The sequence below is a fragment of the Gallinula chloropus genome (assembly GCF_964237585.1).
Source record: "Gallinula chloropus genome assembly, chromosome: 17".
Classification (NCBI taxonomy): domain Eukaryota; kingdom Metazoa; phylum Chordata; class Aves; order Gruiformes; family Rallidae; genus Gallinula; species Gallinula chloropus.
The window spans coordinates 7,759,078-7,767,528 of NC_140102.1; positions in this window are offsets into that span (position 1 = coordinate 7,759,078).

Sequence of the window (8,451 nt, forward strand, 5' to 3'; positions counted from 1 at the left end):
AATATGAGTCAAACCTGGGCAAGCATTATGTAATGCTAAGCTCTGACCAGGTAAGCAACCTTCTGGTTCTCTGACTCCCTGGAGCTGTGATTTGTCAGGTACCACAAACCTGGGTTACAGAGAGGTTTTTGAATCAAATTTTGTGAACCTGTGGTTTTGCTTAGGAGAAATGTCTTCTCAGGTGGCCCAGGGTTGATAGGTTTTGTGGTTATTTTATGCCCAAGACAGAGAGTTCCATGTTCAGCTTTTCCTGGCTTCAAAAAAGCCACATTTGTTTAAAATGGTGCTGCTGATATTAGAGAGTAGGGAATACAGAACCCTGGTACAAAGGGAAACCCTGTAATGAGGGAACTGCTCCAGAGGGACTGGGGAGTGAGGGCAGAGAGGGGGAAACAGCCCACACAGCTAATTGAAAGCGCATCTTCCTGTCAGTCATAGGCCTTGCCCATCAATCATTCTGGCACCAACAGGATCTGACATCAGTAGGGAATTAAATAAACTCCTCTCTCTTTAGGGACCTGCTGATGGAAACCCATAGGGGGGAAGTGAGCAGAGAAGAGCAGGAAGTGTGTGTGGGGGGTGAGGAGCAGTCTCAGTGGTCCCATGGGATGGTGCAAGTCTGTGTCTTTCCTCTTTCTCACAACAGCAGGTACAGCTTACAGGCTTTTTCACCAAGTCCCCAAAAGGGTGAATTTAAAGCTGGTAATAGGCCAAGCTCACCTCAGTTTAAATAAACAGCACTGGTATTCCATGGTGAGTGCCCTGAAAGCTGTGTGATGCTCTCTGCAGATGAAAAGTAGTTTTCCCCCTTCAGTGAAATTAATGTTATTGGTGCAGATTCTCCTCTCAGTTACTGTAGTCCAAAGTGTTGCAGCAAAATGCTGTGAAGAGAAAGTGCACTAGAACTTACACTCTCTTTTCTATCCTGCTGTGAATCTGTCTCCACAATGAATTAGGATGTGATGTGAATTAGAATGTTAGAGATTGGACCAGGTTGAAACCAGGGGTTCAGTGCAGATAAAGTGACTTGTATCACCAGGGCTATCACCAGTCAGTCAGCTGAAGTGGGTAAGTGTCTGTGTGTGCACGTGTGTTTGTGTGGAGGGCTGTGGAGCAGCTGGAAACCATTCGGGCACTGACAAGTCCCCTGATGGAACTCCACTGACATGGAGCGGCTTTGGTTTCAGGAAAGCCAAAGGGAACCTGTCACTAATTAGACACACAGCTAATTAACGAGAAGCAAACAAAGAGCAGCAGCTTGTGTTTTGGGAAAGCTCAGCTTTAGTAGCCAAGGACGGCTGCTCCTCCCTTTCAAACCATTTCAAAAACAAACAAAGTGGGGGAGACTTGCATTTCAAAGCAGTGCAAACACTGCCAACCCCAGAAAGCCTTCCAGAAGGGATGCCCAAGAGTGGGATTTAGCAGTGAAAGGAAAAAGGGCTCTCCAGGTGTAATGAGAACTTCCCTATCCCTAGACCAGGGCACTCTCAAACCCCAGTGTGCATCTTCTATCTGTTAGCTTTTAATTTTTCTTTCTCTAAACAGACACTCCTGTTAAAATTTTGGGTGGGTGGATGGATGGGGAAGTAAGGTAGGTGTGGAAACATGAGCTACCATTTTGTGTTTGCTACTTCCCAGTGTTACAGAGGTACAAGATTTCAATTTTAAAACCTTTTTTGTGTGTTGTTTTTATTGCTGATGTGTGCTGCTTGCTTATTGCAGGGTTGGCTAGAAGGGTATGTCAGTAACATGAATGAATTACCTTGGATGTGTAAACAGATGGTCTAGAGTGGGTGAGGCTCTGTTCAAGTGCTAATATCTTTACTAGGAGAAGTGTGTTTTCAGGACAGGAGGAATCCATAGCTGTAATCCCAGTTATGAGTCCTCCAATGACCTTCCAACAGCTTGCTTAGGACCTGATCCTCCAGTGAGCCTTGTCAGGGTCCCAAGTCCTGCTCAGAGCAGTGATTTCTGACTGTTTCCAAATACACCAGTGCTTGCAGGATTCATTAACTGAGGTTTGCAAATTGCTTTGAACATGAAACACAGTAGGAATGCCAAGTTATGTGATATTTGGTGTATTTCCTAGAGCCATGCATGTAATTAAGGGAGAATCTCAGCTTTCAAAAACCAAGGCAGTTTCTAGCCCTCCTTGTCCTAGGAAAAAAAAATCTGGAAAACAAGGCTCAAGGCTCAGAAATTAGGAGGCAAATTTAAAAGAAAACAACAGCTCACAAAGTTGTGATATCTTAATGCTAATCCCGTGGCTTTGGGGACTAAGTCATACAACTGATTACTTGAGTTTGTCACTGTGTGACTGTGCTTTAAATATTTATTAAAATAAAATGCATTAGTAATTAACTTGTATGTTCAATATGTAAATTAAGTCTTTATCACCACTGTCAAATGTGGAAATTTCTCACAGCATTTGTCCTTCAGATTAGCCTGTCAGCATATCGTTGTCTATTTTCTTCCTTCATCTTGGAGGAAGGACAGTATTGCTGGTTAGGGAAGAGGCTGCAAGTTGCTGGCTCTGTCCCAGTGCTGTCAATAGCTTCCTGGATGGGCATCCTGTGGTCCTGCTGGGATCAGAGTACCCAACACCACAGGGGTGGGAGCAGGCATCGGCACTCTACCATGCTGCAGTGGAGTGAAGGACACCTCTGTGCTTCCATGGGATGCTTCAGTGTTTAGCTCATGAGTGCTTTTAAAGCACTCTAACTTCCTTGACCACGAGTTATCAGAACAGCTGATGTTCTGAAGCAGTAGGTCATCACATGTATTTACATGTGGGGTTTTTTTTCAGCAGTCATCTGTTTTTGCTGCTTTATGGCCTGATTTGAAATTGCCTTATACTCTGCTATCAGCATGGGTGTTTATTGCTGGCAAAGGACCTATTCAAAGAATCAGCAAAGCCACCGCAGGATTCCTTCTAATATAATTTTGGCTCTGGTCTCAAATATGTACCAGTAATTAAAAAAAAAAAAGAAAAAAGGAAAAAACAGGAGAAAAAAGAAGGCAATGGCTTCAGGTTACAACAAGTAAGGAGCATATCAACTTTTCCAGACACAGATTGATTTCATTGTGCCTCTCCCCATAAATACCCGTAGCTTCTATGAAAGTGCTACTGGAGGCACATACATGAAGTAATAAATGAAGTAATTTTCTTAATAAAGAAAACATTGTGTGGCACTTGGGTTTCTCTTTCTGAGATACTATTTAGCTTTTTTATTATTGAGTCACTGCAAAATCCCAGCAAGGTACAAAGCAGGATAAGAAGATAATGAGAACTTTTTAACCAGCCAGCACACATTGACTGGGGGCTGTTTCAGATGGCATCAGGTTTCCTTGGCCTGCTCAGGGCTTGAAAATGTGCCCTTGATTTCAGCCCACAGGAACGTGGGCTTGTGCTGCTTTATTGTCTAATGGATCTTTCACTTGATCCCCTCATACAAACACGTCGAGCATGTGCTTGGGTCACTTAGAGAAAACTGAACCCCACTCATGTTCTTAGAGTGTAATCCCTTAATATTGATTACTGTGTTGCACAGGGGCAACAGGTAACAAAATCCATGTGGATTCAGGCTGGCAGCTAATCGTCCCACACACGCACAGTTCAGCTGGTGAGCTCTTTGCAGTGTTGGGACTGCTTTGCCTAATCACTTGCCACTGCTGTATGAAATACATAAATATATTGGAACAGAAATACCAGATTGCACAGTTGTTCATATGAAGTGAACAGATGCATTGGAGGATTGCACCAGGGAGTGTGTTCCTCTCTAGATTTATCTTGTGGGCAGCTCAAGTTTATCTTTTGCCAGCTCACGTTAGACCAGCATAGAGTAAACCTTTAAGCCAGTGCATGAAAAAAGTTATTTTGGGAAAGAAAGGCAAGCAACTAATAATAAAATACATTTATTATTTGTATAAACAGCACTGACCCAAACAACTCTTTAATTGGACTTTGCATGTGGTTAGGGCCATGTCTTCCATTTCCTGACACATTTTTTTTCCTCCGTGGAAGCCCCGTTTCTCTCCATTGATTTTGAGGACTATGCAATATTAATTTGTAATTGAAGTGATTTGTTGAGGATACATTATATACTTGGGTCTGAAGGGAGCTAGGAATCTGAAGAACTGTTGTAGCCTGAGGCTGATTTCTAAATATAAAGTATCCTGAGATGATCTGTAATGTTTGAATGTCTCATTGGTTCAGTTTAATGGGAGCTCAACTGCTGAAGGTGTGAAACACAGGAAAATGGACTAATGGGAACCCTTACAAACACTTGAGTCAAGATGAGTGACTTGGTGATTGCTGGGCTATAAAGAGGCATCTTGTAAGGAGAAGGAGGGGAGAGGCCAACTGGATTTCTACTCTGCCTCCAAATATAGCAAGTGCAGATTTGCACCCAGATGGGCAGTGCTGCACATACAATACTGCTCATGCAATAACCATGCACTACAGTATGAAGGTGCAATCCAGGATACTTACGGGAAATGTGCCTCTTAAGACCACTGTGTCGTGTTACTCCAAACAAAAAAAAGATAAATTGAGATGTGCTCTCAGGTTCATCTTACATGAAGCATTTGTCAGTTCTCTCCTGTTTGATAATTAAGAGTGTTTCTGTCAAGAGTCCCATATGCACCCCTTAGATGAGCCACTTGTGATTTCTAAAAGCTGTGATCCCAGAAAAGTAATTGAAATTATTTTGGCACTCGTGTTTCCCGACTAGATACCCTGAGACTGGATTTTTTTCATGGCATTTTTATTTGGGGTTGTTTGGCATGAATTTCAAACCTGAATGCATCAGTATCCCCAGGCTATCTTGAGGATCTGATCTAAGAGGCATCTTCACACTTACCCTAAAAGGTTGGAGACAGTATGTGCTGTTAGCTCGCTTAAGACCTACAGGTTTGTAATAGACTTGGACTTACAGGTTGCTAAGGATCCCTTACTAGCTAGTGAAAAAAATGACCTTGGCTGTAATGCCAAATGCTGCTGAGAATCATTATATCCATCAGGATATTCATGACTTGCACTTTAAAATTGTCGTTTCCTTTGGGACAAGATAGTATCAGGGACAACTGTGTTTGAACATGATGGTAAGTGAAGAAATTAAAATCTAACGTGCTGAAGGGGTTTGTATATATGACACTTAAGACTGACGTTACTGGTAGATGATATATTGTTGCTTAGGGTATGACAGATTCATTATTAATTACTAGTTCATTAGTAGCTTTATCTAGTTCTTCATTTAGTTCTGTTGTATTACACTCAGTATTTAATACTTGGATTTTCATCTAGACTTAAACTTCCTCCCTCTTCTCACTCCCCTCTGGCGAGATAATGAATTGAGATGGGGTTTCTTAATTTATTAACCTGGAGCTGTTTACAAATCCATTTGTCAAGATTCTTAGGAAGGGGAGCAGTAAGTTATCAGCCAGCTGACCATCTTGGCCACCCCCAGCATAAGCAAGGGCACCAGATTTGATCAAATGATTCTTGCATCAGCCCCCATCTTTTAGATGACCAATTACTATTAGAAACCAGCATTTACAGAGCAGGGAATCCTGCATTATCTTGGGACAAAGTCTGAATTTATAGAGAGAAATTGTACTGCTTTTTACCATTTCTGAGCAGAGCAGACACAGGAGAGCATTCAATTACATTTTTCTCCCATTTGGGGCATATTCAGGATAAATGTACACTGGCAGTGTTGCAAATGGGGGTTCTGCTTGTTCCCCTTCTCCTTACATCTTCCAAGCTTCAACAGGTGTGATCAGATCACAAGATTTGCTATCTCAGTGACCTGGTTTACACGGGAGCAGAGTACTCTCTGGATATTTGCAATCTCTCATTTCTGAAGCTACAGTCATATTTAGAGGCTGGGGTTTTTCCGAAGTCCCCAAATACTGTTTTTCATACTGTATTTTAGTAGGCATAGTTAGGGCCACGGATTACAGGAATTTAAGCTGCCACCTTATAAAATATTAGAAGAATTCAGTAGGACACTCAGAACAGGACAGCATTGAACCCAACTGGGAACAGAATACAGGAGGTGGAATTTGCAGGTCTGTGCTCTCCCTAGGGTATGCCACCCAAACACACTGATGCCCCGAAACAGTTCAAATGGCAGGCTTGCTTAGTCCTACAAGACAAGCAGAGCTCTGGGGGAATCCCAGGAGTGGTTGGCAGCACAGTGCATGAGTGGTTCTCTTCCATGCTGTGGAAACCAATTCCTCCAGGAGCCCAACACTGCCTCCAGATTGCACTGTTTCACCTTTGTGCCACATCAGCCTGTCTACATGGCAACAGGACAACCAGGCCATGAGAGTTAGAAGAGCCTTGGACTGATCGTTCCCTGCTCAATTCCCAGTGTTTCTTCTGATCTCAGGGACTGGAATCTTTTCAGGTTTTGTCCCTAGCTGCTGATGCTACCCTTTATGCTCATTAGCACTGCTATGCCTTACTGCCTACCTTCTGTTTAGCACCCATGCCTTGAGACAGGGATGCACCAGCCCTAGGAGTTACCAATAGATTAAAGACGCCAAACTTCAAGGCAGAAGTCTTTGCCCATTGGCGCAGGAGGCTCAAGGTACCCATTGGACCAATGAAAGTCTTGATTCACTGGTACAGCCAGCTCAACAGAGTGTTTGGACATGTGCTTAGCTTTGGCATTGTCCTCAGAGGACCTAATCATATGCTGAAGCACTTTTCTGAACTGATGCTGAGATGGTGTAAATGGTTGCCCCACGCACACCAGTGCATTAGACAAATGGTTTCACTAGATGGCGAGGGATGTGAAGCTTGTCATAACCTTTAATCAGTAGCAGGGTGGGGAAAGGAGGAACACTTGAACAATTTTTACATTAGCTTAAGTAAAAGCATGTGAATTGATTAGATTCCTTATACTGATAGCTGAGTTTGCTGCTGTATCTCTGATGCTTGCCAAGCAATCTCTATGGCAGCAAATACAGCAGACCTGCTGTCAGGTGTGAGCATGCACATAGCCTGGGTAAGGAAATTTCAGGTATGCAGGATTTGCTATGCAAATATTCACTGTGAACAATGTCAAAACAACCAGAATGCTGAGGATTCTTCTGCTTCAAAAGTTGTAGAAACACTTTTCTTGCAGGGGTGAGACAGACCAAGCGTTTAGGAGTCTACTGCTGCCCACTGTGCTTTAAACATGAAAAATACCCCGAGTTGTAGCTTGTTTATCTTCCTGGCCCAGGTCAAAATAAGTAACCAAAGCTCACCAGGAGGAAGAGACTTTGTTTAACCTCACATGGGGTGCAAAGATGAGGAAGCTGCTTCTCAGTGACTTCATTGCTTTAGGTTCAATCGTTTTTCTTCCCTATTACACTAATCCCTAGTGCACATTGAATGTGTCTGTAGGATAGATTAACTACCTCCTCTTTCTATGCAGGTACCTTTGCTGTATTTTATGTGTAGGTCTTGAGTACATGATGCCAGAGGAGTCATTTTACTTTGTTTCTTTTTCTTTTCCTGCAGTGAGCCCACCCTGTGCCAGTGATGCCTCAGAATGATAATAACTTCAGGGTCTTGGATACACTAAAATTCACTTTTTTCCTCCTCCCACTGCCAGTTGACTAACCTAGCTGTGGCAGACACTGCCAATGAGATCCATTGCAAGTCCTGTTATCCCATGCTGTTCCATAATGCCCCTGTATGTTGCTAAACAGCCATGATAGTCTTCCCAGCAAAACTGTTGTTTTAAAAAAGAACTTGCTGGAACTCACATTTTCCTTCTGAAGTCTGATGAATGTCAGGCTACCACCTAGTGTTTCTGTACAGAATATCAGGGAATGTAGGATGCTAAGGATGTGTCTCTTCTTCCTCAGTATCTTCTGTGTGGCAGATATTGATCTGAAGAGGTTCGCTGAAGAAGTAAACCTCTTTTCTTATACTTCAGTCGCTGTCCTTTGAAGAATTTAAAGCTGCAGCCAGACATGATTCAAAGTAGCTCCTCATTTTGAAGGGCCTCCCCATTTTGATCAGTTCACTGGAGTTCTAAGTACATTCAGGAATATTTAAATGACCTGTTAGGTTGGTTAATATAAGGCAAGTGTCAAACACTTGTCTGTTTATTGTGATGTCCTCGTTATTGCTAAACCTTCAAAATACCTGATGATCCTTTTGGTTGTGTTAACAACTAGAAGCTCCAGAATCTCACTGTCCTGCAGCTAAATAAACATATCACAACCTACTTGTCAAATACAGCACACGCTTCATCAATGTGTAGTGTCTAAGTAGTTAACAGAAATCATCTGTTTGCTCTTCATGCTGAGAAGATACTCTTGAGAACTTTTGCTTGGCATTGTCCCTTTCTAAAGTTAAGGAGAGAGTGGTCACTTGTCCTTACCAGAAAAGAATCTCATTTTGAGACTGCAAGTTTCTGTAAGTTACCAATACCCAAATGAACTTTT